Consider the following 25,367-nt stretch of genomic DNA (forward strand, 5'->3'; position numbering starts at 1 on the left):
AGCGATACTGTACTTTAAAGACTTAAGAGAAGTAATATAAAGATTTTAACTAATAACAACTAAACCTAAAGTCTGAAGAGCTCAGTTACAGATCTGGCTCTTGGGTAGTACATGAATCTCAGCCAGTGACCCACTTTCCTGGTACTGAGATTTCTCTTCTGTAAAATGAAGGATTGCATCAACTGAGTCAAAATCCTCTACAACTCTGCCATTCCACAGTTCCAGACTCTAATTAGATGTCTCTCCTCGTATCCACCTTGTTAACAAGAAGAAATACAAAAGCTATTAATTCTCCATAGAACTTTGAAATTGTCCTTATATCCCCCATCTCCCTCCTCCTTGTGCCTGGGTAGAATCATGATCTGATAAAAATTCTAAGGAATATTTTTATGTGCAACCCAGATAATCCAAGGTCAGGCTGTAGAAGCTATTGTGTAACCGTTGGTTGAAAATCAATGGTACATGTCCTGTATTCAGGGACATATACACACAAATAAACACAAATCACTTACAATGACATCTGGTCCTTTGATTTCATAATGCAAATGCCAAAGGGTTATTTTATTTTTTCCAATGTCATCTCATAAAGGCAACGTATTTCATGAGGCAGGCTTTGGACTCGAGTATGAACAGGGTCATTATTGCTGAATTTTAGGATTCTCCCTGGGAATTTAGGTGTCACTAAAGCAGCCATGTTGTCTTTGGCCTTAAGCAACCAATCGATACCCATACACCAGTTCTTTTTGTCACTATGACTGGTATATAGGCTCTAATATTATTGATATTTCCATCACCCAAATTAGTTTTCAGGATGTACTGCCAGACTGGAAATACTGGGTTAGAGACTGTGCATTCCACTGTAGTATTTTAATGTAGTCGACTATTAATAAAAATAGTTACATCTGTACTATTTATTTAGTCTGTGCAGGCATTTTGGATAAGAGTTTTATAAGCATCATCTAATGTTATGGCAACCTTATATGTTAAGTACTATTATTTTTATCTTTAATTTATATATATAGAAACTTAGGCTTAGAGAGAAGAAATGATTTCCCCAAAGTCACACAGCTAGTGTTGAAGGCCTATGTGACTTCAGACCTTATTCCCTTAACCCCTTCATTATTGAGATAACGACTCCCATTGAGAATCAGCCTGCCTAAAATATACATGAAATAGAATCTTATTTAGAAATTCAAACAGTGTAGCAGAGCTCATCCTCTTTCATTACTGAAGAAAGGTTCTTTTCAATCTGAGAAAGCCATTCATTTAGACTGAGTTTCAGGAAGGAGAGACACATAGGGATATACCAAAATTGGCTGGCTAGTGTCAATGAGGCATGACCAAAGAGTACATGGGGACAAAAGCAGTGATTTAACTCCAGGTCCAGTCCCAGAGGCAAAGACTGAATCAAGGACCAAAGCCACGGTCACTTACTAGGTACGCGAATGGAGCATGCCAAGTGAAGGAAGAAATCATGAAATCATCAGTTAGCAATGACAAAAAACAAAGTAGCTAGAAATTGGTCCTTTTATAAAACTAGGTAGTAACCAGTCAGAATAGCTATTATTAAAAAAATGAAAAATAGTAATTTATGCTGGCAAGGTTGCAGAGAAAAGGGAACACTTAGGCACTGTTGGTGGGAGTGTAAATTAATCCAACCATCATGGAAAGCTGTGTGGCAATTCCTCAAAGAGTTAAAAGCAGAACTACCATTTGACTCAGCAATCCCATTACTGGGTATATACCCAGAGGAATATAAATCATTCTACCATAAAGACAGATGCATGCAAATCTTCATTGCAGCACTATTCACAATAGCACAGACATGGAATCAACCTAAATGCTCATTGGTGATGGATTGGATAAAGAAAATGTGGTACATATACACCATGGAATACTATGCATTCATAAAAAAGAATTAGATTGTGTCTTTTTTGGGAACATGGATGGAACTAGAGGCCATTTATTTAGCAAACTAATGCAGGAACAGAAAACCAAATACTCTATGTTCTCACTTATAAGTGGGAGCTAAATGAGAATTCATGAACACAAAGAAGGAAACAACAGACACTGGGGTCTACTTGAGGGTGGAAGTTGGGAGGAAGGAGAGAAGCAGAAAAGATAGCTATTGGATACTAGCCTTAGTACTTAGGTGATGAAATAATTTGTGCAACAAGCCCCTGTGACATGAATATAACTATATAACAAACCTGCACATGTAACCCCAGACCTAAAATAAAAGTTAAAATGAACAAAAATGAAAAGATTAAAAATTGGGTAGTAAAAGTAGAGGAATTTCAGTGGTCCTACTTAAAATCAGAAGATAATCTTACTTCAAAGAGGTTGAGTCATGCCTAGTCATTAAGATATAATTGTGTACCTGAGCTGATGAGCTTAAACAAAGCTAGTACGGAAAAAATGACTAGACTTCACAGTCCAGTGAAAGAGCATTTAAAAGATTGGTGCAACACAGAGACAGAGAAAAAAAAATAAAAGACTGATTCTAAATTAGATGAGCCCAGATTTTGAAACAAATACCTGCAATAGGGAAGGATAAATCATCGGGCTTATAAAACTTTATAGATATATTTAAATTGCACTCAGTATGCAATTGCTTCATAATTAAACCCTGCTGCGTAAGCTCACTCACCAAAAAGCAGGTTGAGAGTAAACCTGTTGAAAGGGTGAAGAGAGTCTTACTTGCAGACACCAAGTTCTGATTGACAAAGATTTCTCCCATTACAAAAATTGTATTTATTTTATTTATTCCTATTTATTCAGTAGAAAATACTTTTCATGTACATTTTGAGTTCTAGACATAGAGTGGTAGGCATAACAGACAAGATCCCTGCCCTCACTGAACTTGCATTCAATTAGAAAAAGTAAGTCAACAGTCAATAACAGCAGCGTGGGATAATGCAGGGTGCAAGGGAACCTAACCAGAGATATGGGGACAACAATGACTTTCCAGAAGAAATTATACTTAATTTTGGACTAAGGGATTAGTAGGAGTGATTCTGGAAAAAAGAGGCAGGGGGCAGGGTATTCTAAGATCAATGAGTAGCATCTTGAAAGAACCATAGTCTACTGGAAGTATAATCAATTTTACCAAGTGTCAAACGTTTACTATGCTCAGAGTATCATTTGCAAACAGAGAACGGAAAGACATGAGGGTGGCCAGGTTCACAGGAGGTAGAACAGCAGAACTTTGTAGGTTAAGATATTAGTACCTTTCCTGAGACAAATGGAAAGACACTGATGGGTGCCACTGATGAGTGCCAAGGAAGAAAATGAAATGATCATATTTACCTTTTAGGAAAAGTATTTTGGTTTAGCTCCAGGCTATATTAGTTTGAATGGCATGTGTTATTTCCCTGTAAACAACTGATAAATATCTTCAGTCATCCCAGAATGAGCTAATGAAATTCACTTTCTCAACCTATAAAGCTGAAACAATCCCCTGAAGCTGACACCACACAGATAGAAACAACTATGTAGTTTCTCTTTAATTACCGAAATATAATATACAGTGACAGTGACTTAGGAGTCTCAAGTGCTCCATTAAAAAATCCACATCCTCTCCATTTAGTTAATTCTGATTGCAAATTGATCACTAGCTTGCATAACTGTTGTTCGTAGACAAAAATGATGGTTCAAAATAACAAAGATAATGGACAGTAGTCTTTTTGCACCAAAATTTTTGGTTGTCTTAACCTTTTAAAATAGAACTTCACATAATAATGCCAACTGCTCATTGAATAGGTTTCAGCAAATATTGTAAAGACTTTATATGCATTATCTTACTTAACTTTATACTTCTTTGAGGTTAACACTGACATTATCCTTACCTCTCAGATAAGAACACTGAGGCTTAGAGAGGTTTCAGTAGCTTGCTGACGGATGTAGTTACCAACTGCAAAGCTTGCCTTCAAACCCACGTCTTTCCAGTTGCAAAACACATGCTTTTAACCATGATCCAATTCTGCTTCTTTTTCATAGAGTGATGTGAGAAATGTCACAGTGCAAACTATCCTATCTGGCAATGAAGGAAACCATTGAAGAAAACTGTCTATGTTGGAGCTCAAATGTGAATGCACTCTAGAACTTGGTAGAACAACACTGTTGAAAATGACAAACATATGTAATTGTTTATAATACCTTTATGTTCATCCTGCACAAGCAAGGATCTGGAAAATCAGACAGACAGAGATTTTAGGATTTAGAATTAAGTGACTATATGTATGGGAAGTTAGCCCATAACTTCAGAACAAGAGGTTAGAAAATATAGTAAAAATAGTCAGAAAAAGCACTTAACCAAAAGAGAGACTAGACAAAATTTTAGTCAAAATTAAAGATGAAACACTTCGTGTCAGCAAGACTGACCAAGTTCTTATGGTTGAGAAAGTAATGAGAGGCAGACAAAGAGATTCTGCAGGCAGTTCTTAACACACAGACCCATATGCCCTGTGTAGAGAACAGTAAGCTGGTTTGGACTCAGCCTCCCATCATTTGTAGGAGTTTTACCCATGATAGATTGATAGAAAGATTTATCATTCACCTCCACTTCAGGAAAGACACTTCGTATAGATTAGAGCCTTGAGTAGACCAAGGCATTCTCTAAAGCCCAGAAAGGCCTATACTGTAAGAGGCACTATAGGAGAATGGTTTGAGAACAACTTTCTAGAGGTAGACATCTTAAGTTTGACACACAGTTTCAGCACTAACTGTATGTCCTTCAGAACCTGCCTTATTCTCTTTATGCTTCAGTTCTCTCATCTATAAATTAAGATAATAATATCAATATCTACATCATAAGGTTGATAAAAGGAATAAATGAGGAAATCCAGTGGAAAACCTAGCACAGTGACTTGCACAAAATCATAACCTAGAAATATCATCGTCATTGCTATTATTACTATCAACACTTTCATAGTTACATACTTGCATTCTGTAGTTATTAAGATACTCCTTCAGAATACAGAAGTTTTGGTAAATTGAACAGAATTTCAAACAACAACAACAATAAAATCTTTGAAAAGTTCAAGGATCTTGAATAAGGCCAGTGTAAATTAAAGTACCAAGCAAATGAGAAAGCGCTGATGAGGTGGTAGATGTAGCAGGAGTCTAATCAGGTATGTCTTGCAATTCTAATGAAAAATTCAGTTTTATTCCAAGGGCAGCATAATCATCAATAAACTAGGTTCCTTCCCCCAAGGGGCAGGTGGGCAAATAAGTGGATATTTCAGTGCACTATGATAGCTGTGCTAAAAATTAAAACAGGAGTTTTAGTGCAAAGATAATGGAAACTTCACACAGCCTTCGAGGAGCCTTCCACACCTTAAAAGAGAGAGGGGAAACATATATATAGCTACAATTTCATAAAAGGAAAGAAAATGAGGCCTTGACTTGATTTAAGTCTTATCAGAAGGTGTTTCCATCCTCTTTCTATGCAAAATGCTTACCATCTGGGTCACTATTACAAAACAACAGTAATATTATGGAATAAAATTATAAAAAACAAGAGTAAATTTGTATTATGTCCATGCCACTGTAGAATGTCAGTGTACATGTTGGTTTCTTCAATTTTTCCACCAATAAATCTCTTGCCAGGAAGCCCCTGCTTTTGAAAGTTTCAGGGTTGATGACCTTTCATATCATGATAGATTGGAAGGAAACTCAAGTCTATTAATGGTCAGCTGGGCAAAGTAGCAGGCAAGCAGATGTACATTTTCACAATACCCTCAAAGGAGAAATTTGAATTCATTACTTATTTCCATTGATGGAGAGAATGGTTTATAGTAGGCAGAGATTTTATGAATATTCCTGAAATTCTGAAGCTCAGAAGGTGCCATCTTCAGACTTCTTGTATCTTGTGATTTTGAAAGCGTAGTTTGGTCAAGTATGTTGGCAGTTTAGCTGGAAAGTTGATCTCAGGCTCAGATGCCAGCTAGTATGGTCCCAGGGTACAGAGGACTGGCAAGGTCATCATACTGGATGACATCTGGCTCTTGCATTAATGAAGAACAATTGGGTTTTGGCCTCTTAGCCAAAGACACTCACTGAAGATATCAAACAGTTTAAATATGTCCTGACGTCAGGAGGCAAATAGCTGAGGCCCCCAGTAGAAACAAGATTCCAAATCGTGTAGAGATGTCTCACACAAGAATTCAGCAAACAGTTTATTCTTATTGCTCACCACCTGCAATGAGCCTTCCACTCCAGACATTTTAGCTTCAGTAGACTTCCATATATGACACGCATAGTTTTATTCTCCTACCTTGATTCCTGCTGGTCAACCTTCCTCTCTAGTTCTCAAAATCCTGACAATCCTTTTAGATCTGGCTCCAGAGCTATCTCCTCTATGGAAAAAGGCCTCAATTTCCCCATCTGAGAGTAGGACAATTGCCTTCCTCAGAACTCCCTCATCATGTAGTTTCTAGAAGAAAACCTCAACCATACCTACGATGATGTAATTAATACATATAAAAGAGCAACTATAAATGTGTATTCACAAAATAAGCTGTCAAACAAAATTAGCAATTTCCTAGCTTTTTCCATTAAATATACAGTTACTGGTTAATTTGTTATGTCTTCAATGAGCCCTTTTATTAGCACATAAAAGGTATAGGTATTAATGGTTTGGTTTAAAAATGTGTGGAACAAAAGCTTAAGTTAATAAATAAATCATTGTCACTTTTAGTCTTTTCTGGGAATTGGAGAAATGCCAACCTTGTGATATCTTAAATACGAGATATCTCAGTATATCCTATAGAATACCAGTGTTTGCTCTTAACATATTGGGACCTAGTGACCCAGATTCCTTAAGCCTGTGTCCAGATCTGTCCAGTCATATTTGTTATGCTTCAACCAGATACAGATTGAGCCTCCTGTGCCTGAACTACCTGAATTTTTGCCTGGCTAATCAGCTGGCAGGCAGACAGACTGTTGGACTTTTTGATGGGCCAATTGGCAAGTTCCACTGGAAATATATAAACTCAATAGAAATAGGTATAAATATAGCATTTTAGTAAGTCCTGGAGTCAGTTCTTTTTAAAAAGTACCATCTTTAGCCTGAACAAAACAAATAAGATTAGGGATTTGTATAATTGTTTTTAACAGATCTTCCTAAAATATACATTCTCTAAATGTGGAAGAGGCAACTAGGAGCATCTGTGCCCACAACATGAACCTGGTAACATAAAATGTGTTCATGGACAAACAGGAGGAGCTTTCATTGGAATCCATAGAGTGCCCTGCCTTGGGGCTGAAGGAAGTAGTTAGTATCTGTTGGGGACCTGTGGCTGTCTTCTCAGAAGGCCAATTAAAGTTGGAATTCAGAGTATCTGTGGTCTCCAGTAGCTCTCTTGACTGACTCTTGGCTTAGGGATTAGTGAACTATAGGAAGCCAAAGGTTAGACAGAAATCAGTTGGTAACTTGGCTGAGACACTGCTCCTCATCAATCAACTCCCAGCAGCATGGAAGGATATTTCATCTCTACTTCTCATATTTGGTTTGAATCAATTAATTTGTAATACTCTAGGACCAGGAAAGGAGGCTAAAAATTTTGTTTTTTTCAGCCACAGCTTTTTCTCCTAACCCTCCACTTCTCTATCTTGAACACATAATATCAACCACATTTTCATCACATTACTGTACCCAGATGATAACACTGTGGTATAAGTATTATAAGTACCATTCCAAGTATCATTTAAGATAGATGAGTATATGTATTTGATAAAGGATGATTATACAGTCATATGTAATATGGAATCCAGAGGCATGATACTTGGCTGGATTAAATTGTATCCTCTAGTATTTTTGAGAAAGTCATTTAAATTGCATTGGCCTCTATTTATCTGTAATAATAGGACAATACTTTCAGATCTACTGTTAGGGTAATAATTAAATGAAGTCATTGTTAAGAATTGTTTTTTAATCTAAGCACCAAAGTAATAAGGGATTATTAATATTTTTGTATAAAACAAAGATTATTGAGAATGGTTACGATATTCAGTTCTAGAGGCTCTCATCAACAGCACTGAATTCAAGTCCTAGGGCTGTCTGCTTCTCATTAGCTGTGTGAACTTTGTAAAGTCTCTAAACTTCAATACTGGCTGCCTCTTTTGTAAAAAAGGAGTGATAATAATTCTACCTCACAAGAGTTATTTTAACAGATTTAAATTACATAATGAAATTAAGCTCTTAACAAAGTGGCAAGGAATAAGTGCTTAATAATTAATCAGCTAGTATCCTATTGGGAAACATATGGCTCATACAGTTTAGAATAATTTGAGGAAGGTTCAATAAAGGGACAATATGCAAAAAGTGCAGCGCTGTTAGGTAACTACAAGAGATAGGGCAGAGATATTACCATCACTATATAGGAAAAAATGCAGGTGTATGGAGGTACCTGACCCAGAGCAAGAGGTTAAGAGGGAACTGCCTTGAGAAGAGCTAAGAACTTTGATGGAGGGACATTTTAGCTCAAGGAGACCTTGCATAGAGCTCAGTCTTTCCCCCCCCTTCTAATCTCTAGCTCTGTTCTCCGTCGACCAATGAAACTGGAACTGTGAAGGCAAGGAAGCCTAACACAGTCCAGAGTTCAGTAATATTTTTTTTTCTGTAGAGTCAGATAGTAAATACTTTTGACATGCAAGTCATATGGTCTCTTGTAAACAGCTAATGACATTATGTAAATGATGGGTGTTATTGTCTCAATAAAACCTTAGCCACCTAATGAGGCAACGGTTTACAGATACCTGATGTAGTCTATTCAAATCGGATTCCTGATGCAGAGGAGAAAACTGGAAAATTGATCAGAGGGGCAGATGAAGGATATCCACTTCAAGATAATGATAGCTGTCTTAACTGTTATGCATGCTCTATTATGAATATCATTTTAACTATACATTAGTTGAAGACATTATCATCTTGTTTCAGCTATATAATGGCTTTTGCGTAACCATACCAATTTTATATGGGTGTACTACAGAAAACTACAAATAATCAAAGCTATATAAGCTCCATGAAGGTAGAGACTACATTTTATTTACAACTGTAAATCCTAGGCCTACCTCAGTGTTTTGGTGTATTGCAGATGCTCAATAAATGTTGGATAGATTAATGAATCCCAAATTGTATTAGATGTGCTGAAAAGGATGAAGTCATCACCATTTCATATAGAAGCATAACATACATAGAAAAATGTACACATTTTAAATATATGGGCTCAATACATCTTGACAAAATTAATACATCCATTTAATCATCACTCAGATCAGAAAAGACAGTATTACCAGCATCTCATAAAACTTCGTGACCTTCCTCCAAGTCACTATCGCTTTTCCCCAAAAAGTAACTACTGTTTTTATTTCCATTATCATAAATTAGTTTTGTCTTTTTGGTTTGTATCAGGTTTCTTTCATTCAACATCGTGTTTGTAGATTCATAGGTGGTGTTGTAATGAACAGCAATTTGTTCATTTTCATTGTTGTACATTATTTCATTATATGACATAGCACTATTTATTTTTCTAGTCTATTGTATGGGCATATGAGTTGTTTCCAGGTTTTAGTTACTACAAGGATGGCTTCTATAAAAATGTTTGTGGATGTATTTTGTTGCCCATATGACTACATTTCTATTGGAGATATGCTTAGCAGGGGAAATAAGTTGGAAAACATGGCACGAGGTTGTTTGGCTTTAGTACATACTACTGTAAAGCCCAAGTAACAGACAAAGTGGCTGTCTAAAAGAAAATGATATTTATTTGGAATTGAGCATTGCAGTGGGAATATGCTGGGTACACTCAGGGAGGTAAAGGAAGACAAGAGTTTTTAAAGGACAAATGAGGAGAGTTGCATGAGTTGTTTTGAAACAATTATCCTTGGCTATAAGGATTAATAACAAGTGTGATGCCAGTCCAAGTTTGAACAGGCAGTTGCTGGGCAGATGTCCTCGTAGAAGCATTTTTGTGTGTGTGTAAGGGTTGCTGTGGCATTTGTGCAATGTTGTGGTTTATGCAGTCTTTTGTGAAAGTTCCTGTTACCAGGCATACTTGCACAAGAATCCTCCCTTCATGGTCTTGCCTGGTCCCATTTTTCAGGGTTTTGATACAAGTGACTCCATTTGATTCTGACAATTTCCACACTACCAAATGGTTTTCTACAGCAACCCTAATAATTTGCGCCCCACTAACAAGTATATAATATGTTTCACATCTCAGCCAATACTTAACATTATTCAACTGTTTAATGTCAGCCATTCTTTCAGGGACGTAATAGTAACTTGCTGTGTTGTCTTCCTATTTTGGGTAATGAGGATAAAATCCTTTCATTATTCTTACCAGCCATGCGGATAACCTCTTTTGTGAAATGCCTCTTCAACTCTTTTTATTTACCTTTCTATTGAGTTTTCTGTCCTTATCCTAGTATTTAGAGGCATTAAAAAAAATATTTTGGATATGTGTTTTTATTCATATACACGTATTAAAATATCTTTTCCTACCCTGTTTCTTGCCTTTTTACTTTCTCAATGGTATATTCTGAAGATCAAAACCTTTTATTCCAATGTTGCCTGATTTACCAACTTTACCTTTATGGTTTCTTTTTATGTGCTTGTACACCCTAATAACGTTAAAATATTTTTTGACATTAACTTCTACAAACTTTATCGTTTCTACATCCCCCTAAAATATATATGTATGTATGTGTGTGTGTGTATATATACACATACGTATATGTATATATACACATACGTACGTACCTATATGTATACTCATTCTAAAGAAATACATTTTTGTGTATAGTGTGAAGTAAGGATCAAGAGTCAGTCTTTTCTTATGCACATCTAGTTGACTTCTAATCATTTATTGAAAAGACCATTTCTTACTCATTGTGCATAAATCCCAGCTTTATCATAGATCAAGTGACTGTATACATGTGGACTATTTCTACATTTTTTATTTTGATCAATTGGTCTACTTGCCTAAGTTACACATCTTAATTATTAAACCTTCATAAGTATTGATATCTCAAACTCTCTTGATTTTCTTAGCAATTTCCGGCCCTTGGCATTTCCAAACATATTTTAGGATCAGCTTTTAAATTTCTATCAAAATATGACATATGGTTTTATTATGATTACATTGAATCTTTAGATGTTTGATAAGAAGTCTTATTTTTGTGGTAATGAGATTCCTAATACTTGAACATGGTATATACCCTTTTATGACTTAATATTTTGCAGTTTTTTGTTCACACATTCACAATTCCTATATTATATATATTTCTAGGTATTTAGAGTTTCAGGTACTATTATCAATGGTATCATTTTTAAATGTTCATGAGTTTCTGCTTTTGGGCTATCAGTATAAAAGTTATTTTTGTATATCGGTGTAATGTCATGAAATTTTACTGAATTCAATTACTATTTCTGTAGAACCTTTTAGATTTTCCATGCTGATTAGTCTGTTTGAGCTGCCATAACAAAATACCACAGACTAGGTAGTCTAAACAACAAAAATTTATTTTTTCACTGCACTGGAAACTGAAAAAGTCTCCAAGATTAAGGTGCAGCCCTGGTTTGTTTCTAGTGAGCCTTCTGGCTTGGAGACGACCGCCTGCTTGCTATGTCCTCATGCAGCCAGTCCTCTCCATGCATGTAGAGAGAGAGAGAAAGAGAGTGAACACATGACTCTGGTGTTTCTTCCTCAGGGCCCCACCATTATCACCTCATTGAATCTTAATTACCTTCTCAAAGCTCCTATTACCAAATATAGTTACATCGGGGATCAGGGCTTCAACACATGAATTTGGGGAGAACATAAGTCCATGACACATGTGTACAAAACTTTCATTGGTATATAATGACAATTTTTGCTCTTTTCAATATTTATGCCTTAGTTTACTTTTTTATCTTATTGTATTGCCTAGGGCCTCCAGGATAAAGTTGAATAAGAACAATGAGAGCAAATATTTTTGCTACCTACCTAATCTCTGTGGTAAATCTTTTAATATTTTCATTCAAAAGATGTTTGCTATAGATATTTTGTAGATTATCAGAAAGTTTGCTTTTATATCCAATTTGTTCAACACTAATGAGTATTGAATATTATCACTTTGTATACATGGTGAAATGACCACAGGAATTTTCTACTTTATTTCTAAAAGCTATGAATGTTATTGATTGTTGTTTGAATGTTAAGTAATTGCATTTCTGTAATATAGTTTGGAATATAGTGAAGTCAGACATTATTCATTATCCTTTTAATACATACACAGATTCAATTTCTTAATATTCTGTTTCGGTTTTTTACATCTTTTATCATGAAAAAAAACTGTCATGTAAGTATCTTTTTGCAATAATACTATCAGTAGAAGTATGCTCGCCCGGGCGCGGTGGCTCACACCTGTAATCCCAGCACTTTGAGAGGCCGAGGCAGGTGGATCGCGAGGTCAACAGATCGAGACCCTCCTGGCAAACACAGTGCAAACACCGTGCAACCCCGCCTCTACTACAACTACAGAAAATTAGCGGGGCATGGTGGCGGGAGCCTGTAGTCCCAGCTACTCAGGAGGCTGAGGCAGGAGAACGGCGTGAACTCGGGAGGCGGAGCTTGCAGTGAGCCGAGATCACGCCATGCACTCCAGCCTAGGAGACAGAAGGAGACTCCGTCTCAAAAAAAAAAAAAAGAGTACGCTGGCCTTGGCCGGGCGGGGTGGCTCACGCCTGTAATCCCAGCACTTTGGGAGGCTGAGGGGGGCAGATCACGAAGTCAGGCGATCAAGACCATCCTGGCTAACACAATGAAAACCCGTCTCTGCTAAAAATACAAAAATTAGCTAGGGGTGGCGGCGGGCGCCTGTAGTCCCAGGTACTCGGGAGGCAGAGGCAAGAGGATGGCGTGAACCCGGGAAGCAGTGCTTGCAGTGAGCCAAGATCGCGCCACTGCACTCCAGCCTGGGTGACAGAGCGAGACTCCATCTCAGAAAAAAAAAAAAAAAAAGCATGCTGGCCTCACAAAACAAGAGCTGTTTCCTACTTTTTCTAATATCTGTGTGTATTTGAGTAAGATTAGAACTATTTCTTTCATTAAATATTTGGGGGGAAAATGGTCCTTGAAGCCCCAAGCACTTGGAGATTTCTTTTTGTTAGAGATTTTAGTCACAAAATTAAATGTCCCCAAAGATATAGGACTAAACAGATTTCAATTTCTTTTTGTATAAGTTATACCAGTTTGGGTAAGTAATGTTTTCCAAAGAATTTTTTCCATTTCATTAAACTTTTCAAATATCAGCATATAGTAGTTAACAATATCCTTTTCTTATTTTTGTAATATTTTAAGGATCTGCAATGATATCTTCTTTTACATTTCTGATATCAGTAATTTGTGCCTTATTATTTTTGGTTGTTTTTCATCAGCCTTGCTAGAACTTTATATAATCTTTGCAGTGGCTGAAGGATGACTCCCCAAAATACATTCATATCTTAATATATAAACTCTTTAAAAGTTAATTTGTTTGGACAGAGGTAATTAACTAAGGATCTCAAAATGATGTCATCTTAGGTTATCCAGCTGAGCTCCTAAATCCAATGATAAGTATCCTTAAGTGACAGAAGAAAAGACAGAGAGAAGACCATGTGAAGAAGGAAGCAGATTGAATCTATGCAGTCATAAGCCAGGGAAAAACTGCAATGCTCTAGTTAGGTTTTTAAAGCCATTTCTAGATCAGTTTCACAATAGCCAGATAATAACACTTTTAAATCATTTCAATCCACTAAAATCTGTTGAAACTTCATTAATGGCCAGCACATAATTAGTTTTGACAAGTATTCAATTAAAAACAATGTATACTGCATTCTGCAGTTACAGGTTTTATTGTTTCTATTCATATATGGTAAAGTTTGCTAATCATGCTTTCCAGATCTTCTAAATCATTGTTGATATTTTGGATTATTTGTACTGTCAAATACTACTTGTTAAGCTCTCCAACTCTGATTTTATTTTTATTTTTCTATTAGAGATGGGGTCTCACTCTTTCACCCAGGCTGGTGTGCAGTGGTGCAATCTCAGCTCACTGCAACCTCTGCTTCCTGGGCTGAAACCTCCCACCTCCACCTCCCAATTAGCTGGGACCAATGGCATGCACCATCATGCCTGGCTAATTTTTTTTTTTTTTTTTTTTTTTTTTTTTTTTTTTGTAGAGACGTGTTTCCTCATGCTGCCCAGGCTAGTCTTGAACTCCTGAACTCAAGTGATCTGCCCACTTTGGCTTCCCAAAGTCCTGGGATTATAGGTGTGAACCACCGTGCCCCACCTCCAAATCTGATTTTAGATTTTTCTATTTCCCAGTTAGTTCTGACAATGTATCATTTGTGTATTTGTAGGCTTTATAATGTGCACACAAATTTATAATTGTTATGTTCTTCGGACAGACTGACCTTTTATCAATATGAAAACACTCTTTTTATCTTTAATAAATGCATCGTGCCTTAATGACTATGGCATCTGATATAAACATATTCACACCATTTTCTTTGGTTAATGTTTGTGTGGTAAAACTTTTTTATATCTATTTTCAACATTTTTGTACCTTATCTCTGTAAATTTCATTTTATAATTTATTCAATATTATAAATTTTACATTTTAATTAGAATAATCTTTCTAAATAAAATGTAGTTCCTAGGGATTTAAATTTACCTTGTCACAATTTGATCTGTCCTTGACTCATTCATATTATGTTCCTTTTTTCTCTCCTTTCCTGCTCACTTTGGAGTAGTCAGGCCTATTATTATTATTATTACTATTATTATTTTTAGTGTATTTTCTGTTCTACTAGCTATACACTACATATTATTTTACCACTACTTCAATAGTTTACCTTACAGAGGTAGTTTTCAAAGTGTCTTCCTCAAAAAAGTGGCATCTGCAACTTTTAGCAGGAATGTAAACTTTTGACCCCACCCCACCACTCAAAAAGTTAAATGAGAAACTTTGAGGGTGGTGTATAGCACTCTTTGTTTGAAGAAGCCCTTCATGTAATTCTAAACAACTCTAAAATTTGAAAATCACTGCCCTACAGTTTAAATATGTATCTTTGACTTATTAGAGTTTAATATATAATACATAAGGATGTTAAATAACTGAAGTTCTATTTATCCCTTCTCTATCCTCTTGTGTATTATTGTCATATATTTTAACTACACAAACATTTTAAACAGAGCAGTCATTTGGAGTGATGCACACATTACTTTGTTTTTTCTCTCTGTATTAGTCTATTCCCACATTGCTATAAAAAATACCTGAGACTGTGTAACTTATATTAAAATAAGAAATTTAAATGGCTCATGGTTCTGCAGGCTATACAGGAAGCATGACGCTAACATCTGCTCAGTTTCTGGGGAGGCCTCAGGAAACTCACTGCCATGGTAGAAGGCAAAGGGGGAGCAGGTATGTCACATGGCCAGAGCAGGACCAAGCAAGGGAGGAGGTACTATGGACTTTTAAATGACCAGATATCTATCGATTTCTCTCTCTCTCTCTCTCTCTCTCTCTCTCTCTCTCTCTCTCTCTCTCTCTCTCTGTCTGTCTCACACACACACACACACACACACACACACACAGAAAAACTTCATTAAGTATTGTGAAGATAGTACCAAGGGGCATGGTGCTAAACCATTCATGAGAAATCTGCCACTATAATCCAATCACCTCCCACCAGGCCCCACCTTCAACACTGGGAATTACATTTCAGTATGAGAATTGACTGGGGGCACACATCCAAACTCTATCACCCTCCATACCCACAATTACCTGAGTGTTTTCTCACCTGCCAAACCTCTAAGGCTGGGCATGCACAGCATTAGAAATCATCACGTAAAAATTGTATGTAAAAGATGGAGCTCAGGTAGACACAGAAAACGCAAGTAATGTTAATGACTAAGGGACTCATGCTACTAGACATCGATCCCTGTTGCACTGTCTTAGCTCCATTAATTTTTTCTCATAGTATCATGAAGAGTTGCTTATCACCATTAAAGAGAAAAACCTCAGGTATACTCTATGGATAATTTTGCATTATATGCCAGTGCCAACTGAAATTCAGTTAGTCTAGTAGAGTTCTACAATCCAAACATGAGTGTCTCTAAAATACAGTAGTGAAAGGATATTTTTCCTTTGGACAGAATGTTGATCAATGTATTTTACTGCTTATTTCATCTAGACTTATAGATAGCAGAAGCATGGGTATACTGATTTCTGGACATTATAAGGATCTTAAAATACCTCAATTTCCTTAATGGTATTTTTCCTTTTGCAGTGATGTTATTGTCATAATAATAATAATATATAACAACATACAACAGGTCAACCAACAAGCTTAACACCTGAGAAAAGATAGGTGCCTTCAAGAAGAAACAAACATGAGCACTTGATTACCTACAGCATACATAGCACAGAGCAAGATATAATCACCGTGAAAGTGGATGAAAAGAATTCAGCTAAGACATTTATCAAATTACTGAAGGCCAAGTGTGAACACTAGTGAAGATCAGTTGCGGTTGGAGAAATGAAGAATAAAACTCTAACCCTGGGACAGGAACAAGATTGCTGAAAAAGCTTCACCACACAAACTCAGGGGCACTAAGACTGAGGCTGAGCTGTAAGGACAGGATTTTCCCACTGTTAAAGCAAACTAAATATGGAAGGAGAAGGACTGGGTACTTCTATATTCGAGTCCTTGTAGACTAACTGCAACCTAGTTTAACAAGTAAACAAGATTGAAAACCCAATTTTCAATTACAGGCTCATGCCTGTAGTCCCAGCACTTTGGGAGGCCGAGGCGGGCGGGTCACAAGGTCAGGAGATCGAGACCATCCTGGCTAACACGGTGAAACCCCGACTCTACTAAAAATACAAAAAATTAGCCAGGGGTGGCAGCGTGCGCCTGTAGTGCCAGCTGCTGGGGAGGCTGAGGCAAGAGAATGGCGTGAACCCGGGAGGCGGAGTTTGCAGTGAGCCGAGATTGTGCTACTGCACTCCAGCCTGGGCGACAGAGTGAGGCTCCATCTCAAAAAAAAAAAAAAAAAAAAAAAAACAACTTAGAAGTATGCGCCTGTAATGATAGCTAAGTCTTAGCCAACCGCAGTGTAACAGAAACTTTGAGAATAACCTTTTACCAACCCATAGCCTACAGAGACGATGCCTGGAGGAATTTAAGGATTGTGGTGCACTGAGAGCAACGAAACTGAAATCCAACTCAGAAGTGGGGAATTCAGCCTCCCACTGTGCTACTGCTGATCCCTTTCTGCATTTCTATTCTTCCCTTTGGAATTATCTCCTCCTCCTGGAAGACCATATGTTAGTATTTAAGTGTAGATCTGTTTCCAATTATTTCTATAAGATTTATTTATTTTTATCTGAAAACAGCTTTATTTATTCTTAATTTTCAAAATACTATCCTGCAGGGCATCAAATTCTCCTCTTAGAGTTACTTTGTTTTCGAATTTTATAAATGCCTTTTTATTTTCTTCCAGCATTCATCATTTCTGTTGACTAATAAGCTATAATTCCTATGGTTACTCCTTTGGTAGCAAGATAACTTTTCCTCTGGCTGCTTTAAGATTTTAACACTGTCTTTGTTTTCCATAGCTTTACCCCTGACTGAGGTTTATAGAGCTTCTTTAGTTTTTGAGTTAAAGCATTTTTTATTATTTTTGGAAAATTCTCTTTCTTCATTTTTCAAAAATTATTTTCACTTCATTCTCTCCTTTCCTCTGGTACTTTAATGTCATGTAGATTAGGCCTCTTCACTATATGCTAAATGTCACTAATGCTCTTTTGTGTATTTTATTTTTTCTCTGTGTTTCCGATCATTTTTTTCCCTCTGTTCTATTTCTCTGTATTACAGGTCACAAATCTTCTCTTTGGATTGTCAAATCTGGTATTACACGAATCTTTATTTTCTTAATTTTAGTTATGGCATAATTTGGTCTCAAATTTTTATTTGTTATTTAAAATATTTATTCATCAGGCACAGTGGCTCACTCCTGTAATCATACTTTGGGAGGTCAAGGCAGGCAGATCACCTGAGCCCAGGAGTTCAACACCAGCCTGTGCAACATGGTGAAACCTCATTTCTATAAAATATATAAAAATTAGCCAGGTGTGGTGGTGCGTGCCTGTAATCCCAGCTACTCAGGAGGCTGAGGTGGGAGAACCCCTGGAGCCCTGGAGGTGGAAGCTGCAGTGACCTAAGATCATGCCACTGCACTCCAGCCTGCGTGACAGAGTGAGACTCTGTCTCAAAACGGAAAATAAAAAAAGATTTCTATTCACCTGTGACACCCTCCATCTTGCCATCTGCTTTCTTAGACATATTAATTGTAACTACTTTTTAAGGACACTATTTCTTTTACCTATTTTTTTCTATTAGTGTTATCTTTTTGTGTCTTTTGTTTAGTTTTGTAATTTTTAATGCACTTATTTTAAATAAAGTAGTTCTAGAAGTTCTAGATGAGTCTTCATGTCTAAAAGTCAGAGAACAAGTCACCTTAATCCAATAGAATATAAAATATTTCAAAGCTGAATTTAATTTTTTTTTGTAAGTTCTAATCTATCTGTGGTTTACTTTTACTCCTATGATGTAATCTTTCAGGGACTCCAAATGAAAACTTGGGTTATCAGGGTGCCTCTTTTATTGGAGTCAATAAAACTCCAGCATTTAGGTTTATAGCCTATAAGACTGCCAGAAATTCCAATTATCTCCTTAACTACTTAATTATCCCCCTTTAACTTGACTTCTTCATATATAAGTCCATGTTGCTTATGGTTGGCAAATGTGATGAGGATGAGAGAAGTCTGGGATGTCGACATCACTTTTCTATGCTTGCTTCTTGTCCTGTATCTTGATTCATCAAGTGTGAGCTGCTTAGGCAGCCCTGAGCTTCATTAAAAAAAAAAATCTGCACAAATGCATGAGACTGTCAAAAAGCTGTTTTGAACTTCTTAGCTTCTTAGTAGCAACTTACTACAAAGCATCTCAACCTTTTGAGTCATGACTCTTAGGCATCAGTGAATCTCTCAGAAAAAGACGGGCTAGTATGTTCCATTCACTTAGCACAATGTTTTTCCTTTCTCTGAGATGTAACCCCTCTATTCAGATACTTTAATATTTCTCTGATGCCTTAAAACAATTTATTTTAATTACTCTATCCATCTTTTTCTGTTGTTTTTGATGGGTGGATTCATCTCCTAGCTAGAAGCAGAAATTAAGACAAACTTTGGGAAGTTCTTGAGAGAAGAGACAGCGAATTGGAGCTTAGTAAGAATTATGTAGCATAGAGATAGTGAAAAATATTGCAAAGAGGTGAATCAGTATTGAAAAAATTTCAGAGGCAAAAATAAGTCTGTAGTGGTAGAGGGTATGTGTTAGAGACAAGATTTGGCAGGCAGTCAGTTATTGATTGAACACCAGCTACTGGGCTACATGCCAATAGAATATAAGGACATAGTGCCTTGTTTCTGGGACTTGTATCATTGGAGAGGAGATAATAGAGGTTACCAAACAACGACAAAGCAAGGTTTCATAGATATATGCCTTATAATTTTTAATATATACTTTTTATTCTAAGGGAGTTCTGATAAGGGAGAAACCAAGGACGGCATTTTAGATGGGACAAGAAAAAAATGCTGTTTTTACCAGGCAACAAGGAAGGAACATAGAGCATATAGGATAAAATAAGGAGAGGGAACAAAAAGTGTGGTATAGTGTTTGAGTGGTTCTCAAACTTCAGCATGAGTTATACTCACATGCAGGGTTTAAAGACTTCTGGGCTCCATCTCCAGAGTTTCTGATGCAATAGGTCTGGACCAGGGCCAGATAATTTGCATTCCCAACAAGTTTCTAGGTATGCTGATACACTGATGCAACTGATGCTGCTGGTCTGAGAGCCACATTTTGAGAATCGCAAGTACTACTAAAAGAATAGTAAAAGAAAGTGTAAATAATAGCTGACAGAAAGGCAAAAATGAATTTTTTAAAAAGTACTTGCTTCAGATAATTTATAATGTGCTTAATTTGGTGGAAACACAGGGCATGGGAATAGAGTTCTGCATGTAGGATCATAAGTAATTTGTGATGAGAAAAAAGAAAAAAATTGGAATTTGCTAAGAAATGTGATGGTCGTGCAACTAGTAAGAAGAATAATTACTTTATAAATCATATTCCCTGAGCCAGCATCTCGTTATCTTGATCACTGTGTAAATAGTGCAGTTTCCCTATCCAATATTTTTCCTGAAATCCAGGCTGATTATTCTAAGAGCTGTTAGTAGCACTCCATGGTAATTGAACTTATTAATAATTATGAGGAACAGAATCGCTAGACAGCATTTTTGCTTTAATTATACACCATGTGACTGTGACTATCCACATTACTGGGACAGAGTTTGGTTGAACTATCCCTTCTGATATAATGAAACTAGGTGAAACAAACTTCCTTTAATATTTCAGAAAAATCAAATTGTACTTAGATATAACAAAGTACTTATATTTAAAGTCAACTTCAGAAACATCAAGTTATCTGTAGAAATAGCAAATGACTTATATGTTTACAGAAAATGAAAAGAAAACATTGTTTTGGTGTTAAAATTAACAATAAAGGAAAAATGAATAATCAGCATACTTCTCTGTACAATTAAAAGGTTATGTTTATTTTAAACATTGAATACAAATTTGATTGTGGGAAAAATGGTCAATGTCCTATTCTTCCATCTTTGCTTGGAAAAGTCTAAGTGTCTTCAATAATTATAAAACTATTTTCTTTAAGTAAAATGCATGTGATTGTTTTAGGAAAGCATAGCATCTTTAAAGAAGGTACAAATACTCCAGCAAATTTCCCAGCTTGTCCTTGCAGGCTAGTCTAACAACTGGTGATGGGTTAACTTTCACTATTTCTGAAAATTCTTGTATAGATAAAAATCACAGTGGAAATCTCCAGAACTCAGTAGATTAGTACATTAACAATTTGAAAAAGGTAATGAATCTGGGAATAGAGTAGATGAAAACCTGGGGAAATGTCAACTGTGATAACATCAATAATGAAATTCATTCTATTCAGGTATAGATGAGATTCAGTGAACCAAGTCTCAGCTCTTCAAAATGATTCTAAAATGTCCAGTAGTTTCCATCCCCCTCAACCTGGGTCTGATCTGCTAGCAGTGAAGGAAAGGCAAATTAGATTTTTAAGTTTTAAGCGCCAGGTCAGCAAATCCCTTATTGGTTCTTGGCTGTTTTAAATAATTGAATGTGTGATTTTATTAAGCAGACATTAAAGACACAGGAAGTAAAATACTCCCTGGAATGAAGAACCATTCTGATTTAATCAAAATAGAATGCCCTCCTCTTTTGTAGTAAAACATCAAATTGTCTGTGGTTACATGGAAATAATTCAGGGTCCTAGAATTTACTACCTCCTTCAACACTGTATTAAAACACACTGTGTCCTCTCAGAAATGTTCCAGTCTTTGATGACCAAGCAAACACAGTCAGGCCTCCTGGGGTTGATGGGGAACTATTCTCTCTGGATCACAGCTCAGGAAGCTGTCTGCTAACATTCCTGTTATTTTCCCACAGGAAAAACAATCAATCTATAAAATAAAGTTTCCTCTTGCTTTCTGTAGCTTAACCAGATGTGCTAGGGAGTTGAATTGTATGTTTGTTAATTTCAACATGCGTTGAATATTCTTATGTTTTACCTTATTTATATATAAAGTATGTTAAAAAATGAAATATTTTTTTTTCTCTGCCACAAACATAGTTTTACTAGTGTGGAGTCCTTGATGAATGTTTTCTATGCATGAGAATTCTTTAATATGCAAAGATCCTATACTCTTTCTTTCAATTCTGAATATGGCAAACTAGTTCTTTAAAGGGTTAGACAGTGAATATTTTGAATATGTAACTATACCATCTCTGTCATAACTATTTAACTCTGCCATCATAGCACTGAAATCAGAATCAGATAGACCTGAATTTGGCATCCAGTTCTCCCATGAATGACTTAGGCTAAGTTATTTACTGTCTATCAGCCATAATTCATCTGCAAAATGGAAGCAAGATCTTTCTCATAAGCATGTTAAGGAGCTTGCTATTGAGTCCCTAGTATGTGCCAGGGACAGCAGCACACAATTTCACCAAGTACCTCATCCTCACAATAGTGGCATATGAGGTAGGATTAGCTCCTTTGAGAGTTATGGCAATAGGTTCAGGGAGATTAGCTCTGGGTCACACCACTAGTACAGAGCTGTGGTTCTGAACCAACATTTCTGAGACTCCAAAGTCCTTTGTTCCTTCTAATCTGTGTTACCTGGCTCTCACTGTACTACCTATTAGGAATGAGAGGGCATATTAAAAAAAAAAAAAAAAAAAGTGACTAGCACATTCTGTGGCCTGTGTTAGATGCTAAATAAACATTGGCTTTCTTTCCCTCTCTAGAGAAGCTATCAAAATTTGTTAATGGGAGCACTCGAAACACAGCCTGATAAATCTTCCTGAGGTGAGGAGAGAGGGGGGAAGATTACAAAGAGTAGAAAATCCAGTAGTTGTCTAGCTCTCACGCAAGAGTAGTTTCTGATGGGAAGCAAAATAGGGCTTGAGACCTGAAGCCTGGCTGCAGCCACAAAGTCTCCACAGAGAATATGTGTCTGTTAGATTTTAAATCCCAGATCCCACATCAAGCATGTAGCATTCTCATTACTTTCAGAAGCTTTGGTTCAGCATGTCCAGGAATTAAGAATATTCAGCAAAGGCATCTCCTAAGCTTGCCTTTTGCTGCAGCAGCTCAGATGAACCAGAGTATATGGCAAGGGCAGTGGGAGAAAAAGAGGCTTCTAGATTCAGGCTTCTAAGTACTCAGTGGTTCTACTTGACCCTGAATAACTTGGCTGCCCGTATGTTATCCCCTTCTTCTTTGCTTTTAAAGAAAAGACTTTTGATGGGTTTGACATTCCTTCTTAGGAAGCATGCTGTGGGGCTCCAGAGAACATAACTACAATTACACAAGGCAAGTGAACATTTTTTAAGGACTATTACAAAGATGCCATACCAGTCATGGTGACTAGGCTTTGTTGCGCCAGCAAAGTAGGCCTGAAATCTCAGTGATATAGTAAAACAAAGATTTGCTTCTTGTGCTTGTAAAGTCTGCTTCCAGCAAGTTGAGTGACTCTGGGGAAGCTGGCCGTGGCAGTGACTCAGGATCCAGGCAATTTCCATCCAGACTCTTGGATGCTTTGGTCCAGAGGTGATATGCATTATTCAGATTTACAACCCTTGTCCAGAGTCACTTGACCTCTCCTCATTGCAAAGAAAGTCAAAAAACAATGCGGAGTAAGGGAGCCGAGACAAACCTGTGGAAATTCAGTCAGCCATAAATGTCTCTGCCAGAGGTGAGCCTTCTATCAGTGCAATGGAAGTAAACCTTTTTCTGAAAAGGTTTTGTGAAAAACACAAAACCATTCAGTGTTCTTCACATTGTCTTTAAATTCCAATAGGAGACTACAGTGTATGACGAAATGCTATTGAGTAACTCATTATGGCAAACATGAATCGCCTTAGGCATGGCTGAATTTGCCCTAACTCTTGTTTTTTGCCCAATATCTTAATACCTGAGAGGTGCCATGTTTGTGTTGTTCCATGAGGTAGAAGCAAGACCAATGATATTACCAGGTTTTGCCTTTATGTCGTCTACTTTGAGCCTAATTCATGTTTCGACTGACCAGGGGAGAAATAGCAAAGGGAACTCTGGAGTTAACGCTTAGGTTCTGAGCCCTTTTTTTTTTTTTTTTTTTTTTTTTGGTGGGGGATGGTGTTGTTTTTGTTTTTCCTAGGGAAAAGGCAGGAGAGCCTGAATGGATCACCAGAATCCTCAGACAGGGCTAAAGGAAAAGAGTTTGTCTTTCAGTCTTCTCTGGTATAAAGTTAGGTAGGCCATTCTCAGAATTTTATCTGAAATACAGTGTTAGAGAAACACACCCAAAGTATCTTCTAGGCAAGAGAACCAGGAGAGAGTTGAGGAGTTAGGAGGAGCTCAAGGTTACAATAGGGGAATCTGAACAAATTACTCTGGTGGGCTAACTTTTCCAGCTTTTTTCCTTTTCTTCTGTTTGTACAGAGTAAGATCATTTAAAGGGACCAAAAATGGATGAACATACTGGGCACTATGGACTAAAAGATCTTCGGCTAAAGAAGAGATGAAGACTCATTCAACTACAAGTGAATTAAGGAGCTCTGAGAAGGCAAAGCCAGCCCAGGAGGGTGGGAAGATTAAGAACAGTGTGCCTTGTCTTGATACACAGTTGTGGTATAGGTAACAAAAACTGAGTATCCAACCTAAGATGGTACCCCTCACCAGAATACCACCAATCCCTTCCCTGTAAACACAGTAGAAACTCCTATAGAAAGTTATAAAGCAGAAAAACAAGGTATCTTTTGTAGAGTAAAGAATGATTATGGAGGGAAAACACCAAATTAATTGTCACAGCAATAATTGTGTCATTCAGTGGAACAGTAGCTCTAAGGAAGACAGCAGTAACATTCAAGGTACAGCCATTCTTCTGGAACGAGTCCCATCAATATGAAGCTGGAGTCAATGGTGGTGACAGTGGTGACATTGCTGAAAAGTAAGAAAGTTGAGGGAGGGATTCAGGAGAAACATTGCTGTTGGAATTAGACACCCAAGATCTAAACTAAATGGGATTAGTAATGATAAAAGGATACAGGGTTGATTTCGGCCATCACCACTTTGCCTGGAAAAACAGGAACCCAATGGTATGGTTGAATGCTCTAGAGCTACTAACAATAAAATGGGCTGCAACAACACACACACACACACACACACACACACACACACAAAGTGAGATTCTTGTTAATGGGGATATTTAGGAAAGGGTGGGATGCTCACTCACCCAGGTTATTGCAGAAAACATCCTGCTTTGAGAAATTGTGGAGGATGCCTAAGGTCACTTCTGACATCTATGGAATTGTAAAGTCTGTTTCCCAAGGGGTATAGTTTTGTCAGATTGTGACTATGTATTTGTGTATGTATTGTGTATGTATATTTGTCTTCCTATTAGACAGTGCTCTGTCAACCCATGGTTGTTTTGAGAATCAAAGAGATAACATGCAGGAGGATGAAATGGGAACAGATTAGCACAAGATGTTCATACTGCCTAGTAATCATTGCTTTCTCCCTATTTCTGTCCCTGTCATCAGGTACAGCTATTCTATTAAATAGCTGCTCTCAATACACAATGGAAGTGCTTATTTTAATATCTGTCTGAACCTGGATATTGATTGGGAGCAAGGTTGG

At 36.9% G+C, this 25,367-nt stretch overlaps 1 long non-coding RNA gene across 1 annotated transcript; it reads left to right on the plus strand.

The window, feature by feature from the left end:
* The first annotated feature begins 11,808 nt into the window (after positions 1–11,808).
* Positions 11,809–24,475, plus strand: LOC115893457. The gene is made up of 3 exons (XR_004053447.1): positions 11,809–11,860; positions 16,322–16,771; positions 24,171–24,475. It is a non-coding gene; the product is annotated as an uncharacterized LOC115893457 (long non-coding RNA).
* The last annotated feature ends 892 nt before the right edge of the window (positions 24,476–25,367 follow it).

The sequence above is a fragment of the Rhinopithecus roxellana genome, chromosome 15 (genome assembly GCF_007565055.1).
Source record: "Rhinopithecus roxellana isolate Shanxi Qingling chromosome 15, ASM756505v1, whole genome shotgun sequence".
NCBI classification, from domain to species: Eukaryota; Metazoa; Chordata; class Mammalia; order Primates; family Cercopithecidae; genus Rhinopithecus; species Rhinopithecus roxellana.